Consider the following 16,875-nt stretch of genomic DNA (forward strand, 5'->3'; position numbering starts at 1 on the left):
CAATGGTGGGGCAGAGCGGAATAGGGTGGTCGACGAAAGCCCCTCTGAGGCCTGCAGAAGGAGGAGTCAGTCATGGGAGATTTCAGGCAGAGAGAAGAGCACATCCAAGCACATTGGGAGACCACCAAGTACCTTTAAAGGACTAACAAGAGCAAAACTAGGGGGGCTGGGACATGCCACGTAAAGAAGAGTCAGTAGAACTCTTAGAGTTTGGAAGAACCAGGTCATGAAGGGCCTTGTAGGACATAAGGAACAAATTTTATTTGAAGTAAAGTGGGAATACACTAGGCAAATAAACAGGACAATGACATGATTTAATTAATTTTCAGTTTGAAAAGATCTCTCTATTGATGTCCTGGCTCAGACATACTTTAGTTATATAAGATGTCAACGCAGCGGGTAGCTGAGTGAAGGGTTCATGAGACTCTATGTACCGTATTTTCCGGCATATAAGACGACTGGGCATATAGAAGATTTTCCTGGGTTAAAAAGTTGTCTTATACGCCGGAAAATACGGTACTACATTTACAATGTCCTGTAAGTGGGGGTGCTGAGAATGGATTAATGAACCCATCAGTTCATTCAACAGCCGTATATTGAGCACCTACTCTGTGCCATGCTCTGTTGTAGGCTGCTGGGGATATAGATTTGAAGAAGGTAGACATGAGCCCTGTGCTTGTGAAGAGGGCATATAGAGACAGTAAAGATACAAGATAAATCCAAACAGTGACAAATGCTAAGATATAAAATAAGCAGGAAGACATGAAGGAAGGCTGTGGGACTGGAGGAGGATGGCTGCAGCCTGACATGCAGGAGCCCGGGAATGAGGACACGGCAGCCTGAGTTAGGATGGGGGCTCCATCAGCTTAGGCTTAAATATTGGTGCAGGGACACCTTTGATCCTGGCACAAGAATACGTCTTCACTTATGTGTAGCACTTGTAGTTTGGTGTCCAAAGGTCATACATAACACCTATGATTTCATACGATCCACTCAACAACCCAGTAAAAGGTGGATGTCATTGTCCTTCTTTGAAACTGGGTTCCCCCCGAAGTAGACTCAGACAAGAATTCAAGTAGAAGTAGGGGTTTGGGATGTGAACGAAGGAAGGGGAGCAAGGTTACAGCTGTGGACACCTGGGACTCAAATCCCTGGAGAAGAGGAGACAGAGCAGAACACCTCTCCCTGTGAGCTCCAACAGGGCAAAGGGCCTGCAGTATTTATCCACAAACTCTGGTCAGTCAATGGCTGCTGTGGGGATGGGATGATCAGACGGCCCTGTGCATGGACCAGTGGCTGTAGCAGACAAGACAGCTTCAGGCCGTGGAGCAGGTAGGTATTGGAATTTGGGAGTCACCGAGTCAGGATGCAAAAGGCAATCCAGGAGATATGTATGGGACACCAACAGTGTCTGCCTCACTGAGTTTTGGCTATGGGAAATAGCTTCACCAATTCAATCCCAATAAAAAGACTAGAACGTAAGTCCTTTCTGGTTTTTAGTCCTAAGAGATTTTTTCCACTAACTCCCAGTCAACATAGTATATAAATATGACTTTAACCTCAATATGCCATGTGATTTTATCTAGGTGCCCAAAATAGCAATTTTTATAACTGTAAAGTAATAACTAACATTTCTGAGCACTTGCAATGTACTTGCCACTGAGTACTTTGCATTTAATCACAACAGCAATATGAGATAGGTATTAGCATTAGCCCTAAATAAGAGTTTAGAAAACCAAAGTTCAGAGAAGTTAGAGTATGAAAAAATCTTTGTGATCACCTCCACTGATAAAAATAGTTTGAAGTTGCTACTACCTACCAAGCATCTACTCTGCATCACAGTTCTATCTCTTTTCCTATTTAATACTCACAGGAAATTCAAGATAAAATAGTGTCTTCATGCCCATTGAGCAGATGGGAAAACTAAGATCCCTAAAGATTAGGTAACCTATTAGCTCAAGGTTAGAACTGGAAGTGGGTTGACCCCCACATTCAAATCCAGTTCTTTTTGTGTGTAAAACTCCTTGCTCTAAACCACCTTGCTAAAGCCTCAACGGTGCTACCTTTCTGCTCTGCGCCATTTAACCCAGGTGTGCTTTGTCTGCTACCTGACTGCTCTGAGGCATTTAACCCAGGTGTGTTTTGTCTGTCCCACTGGCATAGTCAACAGAGACCCAGACTATCAAGTGCTTCATTTGATTTGACTTTCCATAGGGACACTGAGTCCCTAATCGTTAGAAGGATAGATTTCTTTTTTCAGAATAATTTGCCAGCAAAATCAGATCCAATTCACTGAAGAAGTTAAGTTATTAAGACTGCTAAAGGTCCAGTTGAACGAAGAATGATTTCTTAACATGTTTGACTCAGAGCCTGAGGCTTCACTGAGTTTGAGGACTCGGCTGAATGCTCTTCAAATACCACATGACCTCACTCATTTGTGGAATATAAAGAACATTATAAACTGTTGAACAAAAATAGATAGAGGCAAAGAAGCATTGAACAGACTGTCAAACTACAGTGGGAAGGCAGAGGAGGGTTGGGGAGGTAAGAGATCAACCGAAGGACTTGTATGCATGCATATAAGCACAACCAATAGGCGCAAGACACTGAGCGGGGGGGATGAGGGCAAATGCCAGGGGGTAGGGAGGCTGGGGGAAGGTCAGTGGCGGGGGGGGGGGGTAGTGGTGAGGAAGGAGACATATGTACTACTATTTGTAATACCTTAAGCAATTAAAAAACAAAAAACCTGTAGGCTGACAGCAAGTAATTGTAGGCCTGGCCCCAGCCCCTCCAGGCCCACTGGAGCTTGCGTCCATGTACACTGGGAGTCCCGTGTTTCTGTGAAAATATTTCAAGTCTAGCTGAGTATTTTCACTTAACAGGCAGTCCCCACAATCTGTACCCTGGGTCATTGGACAAGACACTTGAAGGAGGTCATAATGAGTTTAACGGGTTTCCCAGTGGCTAAGAAAGGGGTTGTCTTTGGGCCTGGGCTTTTTTATTTATGTTTTGATTACCTGACCTCTTGTGGCTTAAGAGGGTCTAACCGGCTTGTGCTGAGAACAAGTTACTGGCTCATGTGAACTTAAAGTCACCCCCTACTTACTAGAAACAATCCCATGTGACATGTTACCTGCTTTCATGACACTTTGGTGAACACAGGAAGAGCAAAATACAAACTCAAAAGTTTTTCTTATTTCAAATATTTTCCCCTTTCCTGTTAACTGACATTTTTCCTGGATATTTTCTGCTCTGGTCTTTTCAGACATTCAAGGCTGTTCTGGCTGACCTCCACTGTCTTCTTACTTCTAGAATGTGATGCATTCCACAGCGGACACGTTGCTCTGAGTATTAGTGCCCTTCTTAGAAGGCCTCTGTTAACCTGGCTCTCTGGAAGCTCTTAGACCTTCTGTTAACATTTCAGTTAGTGATGGCATGTGCTTCCGCAGACCTTGGCAGCACGGTGCCACGTGCACCCATGAGGATCGCATTTATCAGCACAGAACAGACCATTGCTTCAGGGGAGGCCTGAGGTCCAGAGGCTGGGAGCTGGGAGCTGGGAGCTAGGTTGCATCGTTAGGCATCGGTAAAGGTGGTCATTAGCTTTATCAATGTAAATTTATCATGTAAATTCCTAGCAGAAGAGTGTAAACATCAGGTTGTAGTCACATAGACCTGAATTCAAGTCTTGATCTCATCATTGAAACCAGGCTGTGTGATTCTGAGAATGTGCCTCAACATCTCTGAGCCTCAGAATTTTCTGCCATATGTTGGGAGATAATGATACCTACCTCTATTAGTTTTCTCTAACTGCAAAAAACAAAACACCACTTAGTGACTTAACTAACACAGTTTTATTATCGTACAGTTCTGTCGATGGAAGTCCAACATAGGCCTCGCTGGGCTAAAATCCGTGAGTTGGCAGGGCTATGCTTAATCTGGAGGCTCTAGTGCAGATCCATTTCCTTGTCATTTCCACCTGTATTCCTTGGCTTGCGGCCTCTTTCTCCATCTTCAAAGCCAGTAGCAGCAGGTCAAGTTCTTCTCACATTGCGTCACTCTGACCTCCTCTCCTGCCTCCCTGTTCCACTTTTAAGAACCTTTGCGTTTGCATTGGACCAGCCTGGATAATCCAGGAGAATCTGACTTTCAGGTTAAATGATTAGCAACCTTATTCCACCAGCAATCTTAGCTCCCCTTTGCCATGTAACCTAGCATACCCATAGGTGCTAGGGGTTAGGATGTGGGCATCTCAGGGCAGAGAGTGGGGGAGGGGCATTATTCTGCCTGCCACACTACCCCGGGAGGAAAGGTTAAAATAATATAAGTTTCTTCGCCAATTTGCCTGGTCAGAGTGCTCAGTAACTGAAGAAGACAATTAGAATTAATAGTGATTCCAGTCTATAGTGTTAACCCTTCTGTGAGAAAATGATCCAGCCTATAGCACCAAGTGTGGTAATTGATGGCTTTTCAATGGCCTGGTATTGAGATGTCAACGTGGGCGATGCTCCCAGTCGGGCAGTTTATGGCATTCCCTGCTGAAGTGCTCTAGCAAATGAAAATGCATTGTTACAGGTGGGACCCTCGATTACCAAGCATTCATTCAGCCAGCACAGGGCTGGAGAAGCAGCAGGATAGACACTATTGCCTCGCTGTTCTTACGTCCCGTGGGTGAGAGCACATATAGACCTGAAGTTACCTTGTGTATTCATTTGTTTGCTTGTCCTTTATATCTCTCGCACTTGAACATAAATCCCATGAAGGGCCAGGACTTGATCAGATTGCACCTGCCTGTATCCCCAGCACCTGGAACAGCACCTGGAATATACTAGGTTCTCAAAAAATATTTGTTGAACAAATACAATGTGATACAATATACAAGGTGTTGTATTGCAGATTGTTCATAAAATATGCAAACTATTGTAATATAGGTGATGTAACATACTGATGCGCCAGAGAGGAAAAGGAATCTTAACTCTGCTTTGGAGAGTTTCCAGAATGTTTCCAAATAGCCCCAGGTGCCAACACAGAAAGGCCTTCCTGCCCTGTGGGGCCCGCACCTCTTGGCCCTCCTGACTCCTTTCCCGTGGACTCTTTCTTGTCACCCTGTTTCAGACTGCACCATCTGCAGGTCATAGTACAGGCATACCTAAAGCCCACACCTGTGCATCATGGGCAAGTGCATCCAATTATCCACCTTCCCCCTCTGATTTCAGATATTGACAATCTGTGGAGGCTGTAAAAGGAGTGATGGGATAGAGCAGTGGTCGGCAAACTCATTAGTCAACAGAGCCAAATATCAAGAGTACAATGATTGAAATTTCTTTTGAGAGCCAAATTTTTTAAACTTAAACTTCTTCTAACGCCACTTCTTCAAAATAGACTCACCTAGGCCGTGGTGTTTTTTGGAAGAGCCACATTCAAGGGTCCAAAGAGCCGCATGTGGCTCTCGAGCCGTAGTTTGCCGACCACTGGGATAGAGGATACCTAGAGGGGAGAACATTTGTACAGAAGCTACAGGCAATTAACAAGGCCCAGGTGAAGCGCTGGGGTCATCTCTTTGCCATGTATCCTACAACCCTCAGGTTCTGGGGTTATGAGCACTCTTGACAATAAATGCATTAGAATGTGCCTCAGCACACACAGACACTAACTCAGACTTCCACAATCTCACCTTTACCGCATGGGACACACTCTTCCACCAGGTTCCATTCTGTGCCGTTCCACTGAGCTTCACTTGTTTTCAACGGTGGCCTTCACTCTCTCATTGATTCACATGCACTGAGGGGCCGGCCACCCATGGTTGACCTGGGCCATTATGGGCCCAGTTCTCCACGACACGCATGCAGGGTTTGACACCAGATCAAAGGTGTGGTTTAGTGAATATGAGCCAAGCTTAGACTCCAGAAAGTTCTCCCCCTGGTTCTAACCAGTTCTCTTTGCCATCAATAGGCACCTTCCCTCCCCACCCCCACTCCCTAATATGCATTTAGCAGGGTCTTCCTTTGTTGGGAAACCAAGAATAAATAGGAAGTTGTGTTATCCCGGGAGGGGATTTCTGGGTCCCAGGAGAGACAAAGGCAGGGCGAGATACATCCTAACAAGGGGCTAAAGAACTCACTTAAAAGTCTATTTCTTTCTTACAATTTGGAGTTTTCCATGGGGAACCAAGAGTCTGGAAAGTCCCTTGTGTGGAAAAGGGAAGGAGAGCCGGAACCAGTAATGCAGGGCAAACCAATTGCCCGTATTGTCTATGGCTGCTTTCGCAGTACAGGGTCAGAGACCATGTGATCTGCAAACCCTAAAATGTTTCCTCTCTGGCCCCTATGGCTAAACTTCCTAACGGCTCCTCTAGTCAATGCCTACTGCAGGACACACGGACTGCTGAATCAATCTTCTGTTCAACACATCTCACAGCAATGAATATTCCTAAACACACACCTCCGAGCACGTTAGCAAGCATATCCTTGGCCTTCTTGGGTCAAACGATATATGTGTTCTTAATTTGCATAGATATTGCCAACTGCTTCCTCAGAAGTTCTATTAACTGTACCCCCAACTGCCGTGTACAGAAGTACCCTTTACTGCTCTTTACCGTGGCTGACAGGTAGTGTCAAGAGCTTTATTCTTGAACAAATGCATATGAGATAATTAGCATTATCCTAATTTATAGAGGAGGAAACTGCGGCACAGAGAGGTTAAGTAAACTTGGCAAAGATCAGAGGCATGGGGGCACTATGGCGAAGAAAACTGACCTTGGGGTCAGACTACGTGGGTTTGAATCGCAGCTCCAACACGTGTGAAATTGGGAAAGTAATTTAACCCATCTAGGTCTTGGTTTCCTTTCTTTTATTAGTGAGAAGAAGAATAATAGTCACTTCATAGTGTGATGGTGGGAAGGAGAGGAGAGTCCTGTGAATAAATTCTGAATTCAGGAATGAATGTGTTCTGAAATCTGTCTCCAGGCCAAGCCTCCTACATGGATCAGGAGGAACTGTCACAGGTTTTTAGTCTACTGTCTCCATGAAAGACCCTGAGGCCTTTCCCCTCACTTGCCCACCCTCCTTCTGCCCATCACTTCCCCATCTCTCACCATGCCTGCTATTCCTCCTGTTTTCTCTGCTTCTGGAAATGGCAGAGACCCTCTAACAATTCCATAGTTAGCCAAGCCCACCACCCGAGGGTCATTTTAGTCACTTCTTCGGAAGGGGCATCCCCACATCCCCTAGGGTCACCCTGGAGGGTATAAAAACCATTCCCTTATTCTCCCCTGCCCTCCCATAATCCCTGGTATAAATGTTTTATTTGTGGTTCTTATATAAAAGAATCAAGCTCAACTCTTTCAACAGCCTCCAACCTAGCCTGTCCTCACACCAATCTGATCCATTTTCCGCCATAATCCAGCCTCCACTTCCTGAAACTTTTCCATAGCTCCCCTTTGCCCGCAGGATACACTCAACCCACCAAGCATGGCAGCTAAGGCCACCCTTTAGCTTCTGGCCACTGTGCTCTAGCCCCAAGGGCTTCCTTTCCCACTGCGTGCTCTTCCCTCTGCCTGGAAGGCTCTTCTCCCAGCACTTCGCATGATTGTGAAGGACTCTTACTTATTTTGGAATCAGCTCAAATGTCACCAAAGAGACCATCCCTGAAACTTCAGCATCAACATGCCCCCCACCTAAACTTGTCAGCCTTCATAATGTTGTGTCAGATTTCCTTATCACCATCAGCCACTGCGTTTGTTTATTGTCTGTTTCCCCTACTAAAATGTAAACATCATGAGGTGGGGACTCTATCCAGAGCCCTCAGCCCTTGATACCGGTGCCTGGGACACAGCTGGCACCCAGCCACTGTTGGTTATTGAACATCAATCATGAATGACTCTCTGAATGGATAGACGAGTGGATGGACATATATAAAAACAAGAATCTGTTCTAACTCATGCAACTAGGAAGAAATGGTCCCAAAATGTGTTCCCCTGTGTTTCTTCCAAAAGTAAACTTGTTCTAAATTGGATATTTGAAAGAAGAAATCTCAGAGTATATGAAGGAGACAAGAATTCTTGCTGATCAGTGAATACGGTCAATGAAAGTCAGGTGGAAGCAACTGAGGTCTCAGCTAATTTTCCTTTAAATGTTATTTGAGGTAGTTTGTGCTCCCTGAAACCTACAAAGGGTTTAACTGATTATAAATTGGTAGTGGGATTTGCTCCAACAGGTGTGCCAGGTAACAATTTATCTTCATGACAGGTGCTGAGGAGTTCAAGGCAACTTTGATGCCCCATTTCCCTAAGTCGGAGCTCAGGCGGAAGAACATTTTGTTAGGGAAGCTAGAATCCTCCAAATAGATTCTTCTGGGTGTTAATATCTCTGCTGGGCTCCGGATTGGATCTTCCTGTTTACAACTCGGTTATCTTTGTTTCTGTCCAATTCCAAACATGCCACTAGGAAGACAAATTGCCAGCTGTCTTACGTTTTATAAAGCCAATTTTACCAACACAATATTTTTAAACCCCATATGCACGCTATGGTGAGAATGTGCTCCAAATAGAGAAAAACAAAAGTGGTAAAAATAAAAATAGATCTTGCTAGTATTCTGGGACTCCAAGCCTCTCCAGGTTAAATCACATTCCCTCCACCACGGGAACACCAGTGGAGACTTAGATCGCAGCGTTCTCACTTCTTCAGCGCAGATCAGTCTCCACTCTGACACCTGCACAGGGTTTGAAAGTCAGGTACTGGAGGCCTAAACAAGAAACACCAAGGTCTGAGTGAAGGCTGGACGCTCCTTTCCCTGGCGCCGTGGTTGGCAAACTGCGGCTCGCAAGCCACATGCGGCTCTTTGTCGCCTTGAGTGTGGCTCCTCCACAAAATACCACGGCCTGGGCGAGTCTATTTTGAAGAAGTGGCGTTAGAAGAAGTTTAAGTTTAAAAAATTTGGCTCTCAAAAGAAATTTCAATCGTTGTACTGTTGATATTTGGCTCTGTTGACTAATGAGTTTGCCGACCACTGCCCAGGCAGATGAGAGTAAAGGAAACAGCAGCAAGGAGAGAAGGAGGCATCCAAGAACTTCACTAGGACAATAGCCGATGCTCAAACACTCCCAATGAAGGAACTTAGCAGTGCTGGGACTTCTCCCCTCTCGGAAACACAGAAATCAGACAGCAGGCACACAGCTCCTGAAAGATCCGCAATAGAGGTGGGGGAGGAAAATTGTCCCTCACGCCTCCCCTGGGTGCCTGGTGTGATGGTTGGGACTTGTCTTCATTTATTCTGTGCCCGGTGCTCTACGACTTAAGACCATCTTGATGCTATGTGCTAACTATGCCTGCCATTTTCTTAAGAAAAGAATTCAGACTTTATAACTCATTCAGACCAGGGTGGTTATAATTGGGGAAAGAAAGGAACAGGGCAGATGGGGCCCAGGATTAGGAAAAAAAATTCTACCATATGCCTATTAGATGTGTGGTTTAAACCATGAAAATATGTTATTTATTCAAAAATAAATGAAAAGTTTGAATATAAATAGTTAAACTGAGGACTTTAAAAGCAGCGTTTTCCTCACTGAAGCTACCATTTCTGGGGAAAATACACGGAGCATTTCCTTATCAGGGTAAACAATTTCTCCCGTCTCTCCACCAAGCCTCTTTAAGCATATTTTATGAAGCTCAGCATTGTCGCCTGATTTCTTCTCCCTATGCACATTAAAATTCTAAATTCAGACCCGGGGATTAACCAGAGCGATTCCAGACCCTCTTAAGTGAGTGATGGACTACTAACCATAACAAAGCCTGCAATCTTGCTTAATTTTCTCTGTGTTAATTGACAAGATAATAAGCATCAATTTTACATATATGTGCGTGTTGGCTGCATCACTGCAATTACAGGACATGTTTTATTCATGAGTGAGGCACCAGACTGCTCCAGCCAGCACCCAAACCAGCTTCCCCCTCTCAAATAAGCATCAAGAAAGGTCTCCATAATGACAGTCACCGCTGGAAAATTAAAGGTTCTCTCTTCCCCCATTACATTGTAAGATAATCAAAGCCCAAACCAATAAAATTCGGAGCCCTCTTACCCAAGAATTTAATTTTCACTACATCACGGGCAGTTAAATGCGTTAGGCCAGCTGCTGACACCCTCCCTGGGTGGGCCCATGACAAAGCCATAGTCTTTCCAAATGGTGTGGCTGGTGCCCAGCCAAAGAGAGGACAAGGGCTGGATTTGCTCATTACAGAACTGCCTGCTGGCTTCTGGGCAACAAATCCAAAAGAACTGTCTGATTAAAAGCAGACAAACAAACAAAGATGTTGCATAAAATATGTAACATCAGAGAGTCAAATTCTGCTATGAATGAACCATATTGCCATGAAGCCTGATTCTTTACCCCTGTGCTGGCTGTCAGCATAGGGGGTTAATAGCAAAGTCCCGTTATTAAAACAAGTTCATTCTAATGCAGACCATTGTGAGACCACAGCAGCACGGACATTAGAAAAGGGCTAGCAAAGGGTAGATATAAAACTTGTTAGCGAGAATAAATAAACACCTGACTATGCAGTAAGTGAAGGCAACTGGGACAGTGACAGGAATGCAGTGCAGTTCCATAAAGGCAGGGAGGAACTCTCATTGGCAAAGAAGCACAGTGAGGTCATGTGAGCTGGATGGTGTCAGGTTAGGAAACAGGCTCTTGAGCAAGTTACTCAAGCTCTCAGAGCCTATTCATGAAATTATTGCAAGTACTTTCTTATTTGTATGTATTTATTTCCTGTACTTTTTGGCTCAATGTGGCTTCTTCTGTATATCCTCATTATAGAGCTTCTGTTCAACTGGACTTCAGGGAGTTCTCAATGATGGTTGCTCTGTAGTTTAGTTGTAATTTTGATGTGATCATGAGGGGAGGCAGATATTGCATTTACCTACTCACCATCCTAACCGAAGCCATATTGAAAGTATATAAGTAAGTTAATGTTCCTAAAATTTTCCAGGGACTTCCATTTCCAGAACGATGGAGTAGACATGTTTTTCCTAATTCTGTTGTAAAGTACAACTGAAAATTCTGGACATTAAACAAGGAACAGGAAAGGGACAGCCTGGCAGAACAGAGAATTTAGAAAATAATACTCTACTGCAGCTAAACTCCATTACAAACCACTGTGCCCACCTCCACCCACATCAGCCAGGATTAAGTGATTAGCCTAGACTCATCCTCTCCAGCCAGGAATGAAGGGCCCCACATAAGGGTGTTGACAGCGAAGGCTGAGAAGGAGGTCAGAATTTTCATCCTCCAAGGGTGGCAATGAATCCTGCTACCTGCCATCTTGTTAGCTGAGACCATGTGGGGAACCTGGCCTTCTACCCACACCTGGTAGTAGAGTTACCCTTGGCATCCCTGCTAAGAGAATTTGTTGCCAGCAGATCTACTCTTTTAAAAATGGTTAAAGGCAGCTCTCTACGCATAATGCATTCTGTATTTGATGTACTTGTTTATTGTGTGTTTTTCTACTAGAATGTATGCTGTAGGAGGGTAGGGATCTTTGTCAGTTATTTTCACTGTGTGTCCTCATTGCTTTCAATAGTGTCAAACTCATATGAGTGCTCAATAAATATTTGTTTAGCAAATTAGTTTCAAGTTAATTTCTCTGTGTATTGCAGGGTCCTCAGCTGTAAAGTTGAGTTAATGATGCTTCTATTCTATATGAATATGAAGATTAAATTAGATAATGTTACAAAACACAACTTTCCTAGGATATATAAAAAACACCTAAAATAAAAAATCTGATTAAAAAATGAGCAAAGGATTGGAATAAACATTTCTCCAAAGAAGACACACAAATGACTAATGACACATGAAGAACATAAAGAGATGTGCAACATCACTCATCATTAGGGAAGTGCAAACCAAAACAGAAATGAGGTACCATCTCAGTTCAATTGCCTCTATTTAAAAAAAAAGAAAGAAAGAAAAGAAGTGTTGGCAAGGATGTGAGAAATAGAAATCTTTATACACTGTAGGTGAAAATGTAAAATGGTGTAGCTGCTATGGAAAACATTATGGTGGATTCTCAAAAAATTAAAAATAGAATTACCATATGCTCCAGAAATTTTACTTCTGGCTATACTGTATATCCGAAAGAACTGAAAGCAAGGATTCAAACAGATATTGTACATTTATGTCTATAGCAGCATTATTCACAATTGCCAAAAGATAGAAGTAACTCAAGTGTCCATCAATGATTAAATAAACAAAAGATGGTATATACATACAATGGGGAGAAGGGGAAATAAACAATTATTGTTTAATGGATTCAGAGATGGATGGTGGTGATGGTTGCACAACAACGTGAATGTACTTAATGCCACTTAACTGTACACTTTGAAATAATCAATATGGTAAATAATTAATATGTCACATGATTTGACCATAATTTTTAAATTAAATAAACAACCTGAACTATATCAACAGCATAGCAGAGATTAATTAAATGGTAAATTACAGAGGTGGAATACAAATTTATGTCAGACAACCTAGTATTTCTTGTCTACAGTTATGGCTGGGAAAAGAGTATCTAGCTATCTAAAGAGGTCTCACTGTTCTTTTGCACCAGCTGGGCAAGATCAACCAAGAAAACGGTGAGGGGCTGGGAAGGGGGGTGTCAGTGGCTGCAATGACACTTCCAGCTGAAGCTAGATTGCCAGTGCCTGGTCTCAGCAGCAAAGAGAGTGAGTTTCTGGAATCCTTTTACGGTAGGAAAAGAACAGAGCTGACTATAGAACAACAATTACATTAGGCCTTGAGAAAAAAATCAATACAAGTTATCCCAATGCCCGGAGCCCAACTATGTAGTTTATTCAACAGAATTTGTGGCAACAAAATTGAGGAAGAACTCAGTAAACTAAATTATTCCTCTTAAGTTTTCACTGTAGAGGAAAGGAGCATCTTTGCTAATAGAATTGAAGACATACTTAGTTGGAGAAGCCAGCTCCTGAGATTAAGGGCTATTTTGCCTGGTGGAAGAAAGTACTCAAAGATAAGATCAGAACACTGAGTGGAATGGTGTTTTATCTCTTAGCTGGGGACCACAATGGTGTTGGTGGGGGCGTGCGATCAATGCCTTCCTTGATAGTGGCCTCAAACAGGCGAGCCAAGCTTCCTTAACTTCATTCTTCAAGTGAATTTATTTGGCAAAAGTTTTAATGAACTTTATTGAAGTAAAAGTTGTTCATGTATGTGACCCCTCCCAGATCAAGATATAAAACACTTTCATTATCCCCGAAAGTTCCCTCATGCTGCTTCACAGTCACTGTCCCTTCCAGAGGGTAACCTCTCTTTCAACTTCCGTCGCCATGGATTCTTTTTTCCTGTTCTTGAACTTCAGATAAGTGGAATCATACAGCACAGACATTACAGACATTATTTTTTTTTCTGTCTGCCTTTTTTATTCAACATATTGGTTTTGCAGTTTATTCATGCTTTTTGTGTATTTGTCGTTTGCTCTTCTCATTGATGGGGCGTCTTCCGAAGAGGACAAGGAAACAGCTAGGAAGCATATGAAAAAGCACTCAGTAGCATCGGTCGTCAAGGAACTGCAAAAGACAACTGCACTGTGGCACCAGAATAAATCAAGTTTAAGAAGACCGGGCTGTGCCAAGTGTTGGTGAGGATGTGGAAGAACTGGAACTGTCATACATTATTGGTGGGAGTGTAAAAGGAAACAATTCCTTTGGAAAAGTATGGGGTAGCTTCTAAGAAAATTAAACATAATCTGCCCTATGACTCAGGAATTCCACTCCCACATAAATACCCAAGAAAAACAGGTGGATACACAGAAATACTTGTAGAAAAATATCTGAGGCCACTTTATTTATAATGGTCCCAAACTAGAAATAACCCAAATATCCATCGACAGGACAATGAATACATAAACTATCATATATTCAAACGAGGACCTACTGGGTGTAAAACAAACATTTCCTCTTTGCCATCTCCTCCTTTAGTGGGCATAACACCCTCTTCCTGGGAATTCCACTCATTCTCAATGTCCTTGGGAAGCAGGGACGGAGCATTGGACACTACATATCTCCCACGACCAGATAGATGCTCAACTTTCCCCCGTGGATATTACACTCTAGATCCTGGGTTGCACAGCATTCAGCAAACATCCAGTTCCATAAACATCTCCTTAGCATGATGCTAGACCCTGAGAGGAAGATGCTAGTCCCTGCAGAGGAAATAATGGTTGAAACCTTGAATCTTGGAGTCAGAAAGACTATTGCTTGAATCCTAAGGCCTTTTTTTAAGCAAAATAACAGTTTATTTTTAACCACATCTGGAAATTTCAACAAACTAACAAACTTGAAATTAACTAAACTTTATTTTTCATAGCATTGAGTATTGCATATTTTTCATTTACATTTGAAAACAAAAAATGTTTTTGAGTACCAAATCTTATTAGCATGTGCACAGTGCAAATAATAATAATGCCACCAAAAGAGTGTTTTAAGAACGGAATGAAGAGGCAAGTGAAGTGCATAGCACAATGCCTGGCACTTAGGAGGTTTTAACAGATGCTACTTGTTATTGTTATTGTTACTGTTATAATTTTCACAAGCTAAATGAGAAGAAAAGGTAAACCATAGCTAACTATAAATACAAAACAAATGGTCAGAGGTGTAAATGTAGAGGTGAAACGCACTTTGAAGATATGGAGAGAAAGAAGAGGTTAGTTTGGGGTAGGAAACGCTGGTAAGATTTCTCACAGGCTTTCTATGGAGTCAGGCCTCAGCTTGGGAAACAAGAAATGCGGCTCTAATTTTAGTGATGAAACAACGCAGGAGGAAGCAACTTGATGTAATCAAAGAGCCTCAAGGTTGAAACCCTACTGCCTTACATTTGAATCTAGGCTCATTCATTTATTAGCCATGAGATTTTGGTCAAGTAATTTAACCCCTTTAAAACTTCATCTTTATCATTTGTAAATAATGACAACTCCTATTTCTAATGGTTGTTGCGAATAAAAATAAATATTTATCAAAGACCCAGTACAGTACCTATTATTCAACGCACAAATTTTAACAATCGCATTAGTTGTGAGAAACTGAAGGTCCACACACACTGCTCCTCTTGGGGTGAGGCTGGAGGTTCTCTCCAAAACGGCCATACCAGGACCAACCTGCTGGCAGTGGCCTATGGCAATGACTCTTTCAGGGGTCATAAGACACTTAGAGAATCCAGCAGCTTTTTCAACCAGGAAAAGGCACACATACATGACAATTTTTGCATAATTTCAAGAAGTTCTAGGACTCCCAAAAACAGAATTCATGGAGCTGCTGCAGAACAAAGCACAAGGCACACTATCCAAGGCAAGCCTCTTAGAACCTCCCTCTGTTACCTGCTATTTCATTTTGGCTGCGTAGGAAGCAGGACGGTGACCAAAATGTGAGAGCAAACTGCGTAAAAACACTTCTGAGACTACATTTTCCTCACGCAAACAGTTGACCACACCTCAAGCACCATTAATACTGTGTTAATCTTGGGCTGCCTCGGGCTGTTAGCCTGCATACAAGAGCTCCTCAGGGCAGGTGGTCTTATGTGCTTGTCTGTAAGTCCACATGGAGTTGTTTGTCAAATCCCTGCTTGCCATCTACACCCAAACTGACGCCCACCTCCGTACACTCAAGTGCCACCCTCTTATTTCCAAAGGACCAGATTGACTAAGGATTTTTTGGTTTTTAATGTGTACTTTTTCTTCCAGATGGCTTAACACCGTGCATAATAGCCTAAATGTTTCATGATATTGTGAGATCCTGGTATGGAAAATATTATGTATTATCACAAAACTATCTGTGAATGCTACTCTCTTTTTTCAGAATCCCAGCTTTGATTCAATCTTGATGAAGAGGTTATCAATAAACCTGATTCCCAGTATTTTGCTTCCATCATCACCATCTTCATCACGACCATCATCACCATCATCTTCTTCATCATCATCATCCTGCTGTTTCTGGCGCACTTGTTCACCCCTCATTCCATTCTCTGCCCTTCTCTATATCCCAGGAGGCTGATTCCTACATATTCCACCCCCCAGGCTCCCTTCCTCTTATTTCCTGATTGGCTGAGGCAATGGGGAGGCACAGGTTGGAGATCAGAACCTGGACTACTTTTCCCCCACTCCCTCCCTGCTTTGCGTGCTTTCCAGCCATGGCTGCCTCCCTTCAACCACAGCTTCTGTCACGTGGCCCCTGCTCCAAGAATTCAGCTCTCACTCGATCCAATATACAATTTCCTCTCTTTGCCCTTCCAGGACAAAGTGTGGTTAGCTTCTGGGTGCTTCAATATCCATGTTGAGTTTCCTAACCCTGCCCACTAGGTAGACCTTTCATGGATATCTCTGGTGCCATTTAATTTGATTCTGTGTCCTGTCAGGAGCCTGATGACAGTCATCTCTAACATCTTCTTCTCTATAACTATTATGTACTAATTGCTCCCCATGTATCAGACATTGTGCTGAGTTCTTCACCAACATTAACATCCACCTTCACAATAACCCAACAAAGAATGGATTATTTTTATGAGAAAGTAGACTTGGCATTTGTAACAACCTCATCCCAGGTAACACAGCTAGGGAGTGGCAGAGTCAAAATGCACACTGAGATCTATCTACTTCAGAGCTTCTTTTTACACTGTCCACAGTTCGCCTGTCCATGTCAGAATCCTGGAGTGTGTGCTACAAATCCAGATCTGGGACACCTACCCGCATCCCTCTGCTGAGGAAACTGCTCCATGTTTTAATTTGAGCAACAAGGTTGGCTCACAGCATCACCTGATCCAAAGAAGATAATTGCATAGGTGAACTGACAACCTAAGGGGTAGGCTGGCAT

Source organism: Cnephaeus nilssonii (assembly GCF_951640355.1).
Source record: "Cnephaeus nilssonii genome assembly, chromosome: 17".
Classification (NCBI taxonomy): domain Eukaryota; kingdom Metazoa; phylum Chordata; class Mammalia; order Chiroptera; family Vespertilionidae; genus Cnephaeus; species Cnephaeus nilssonii.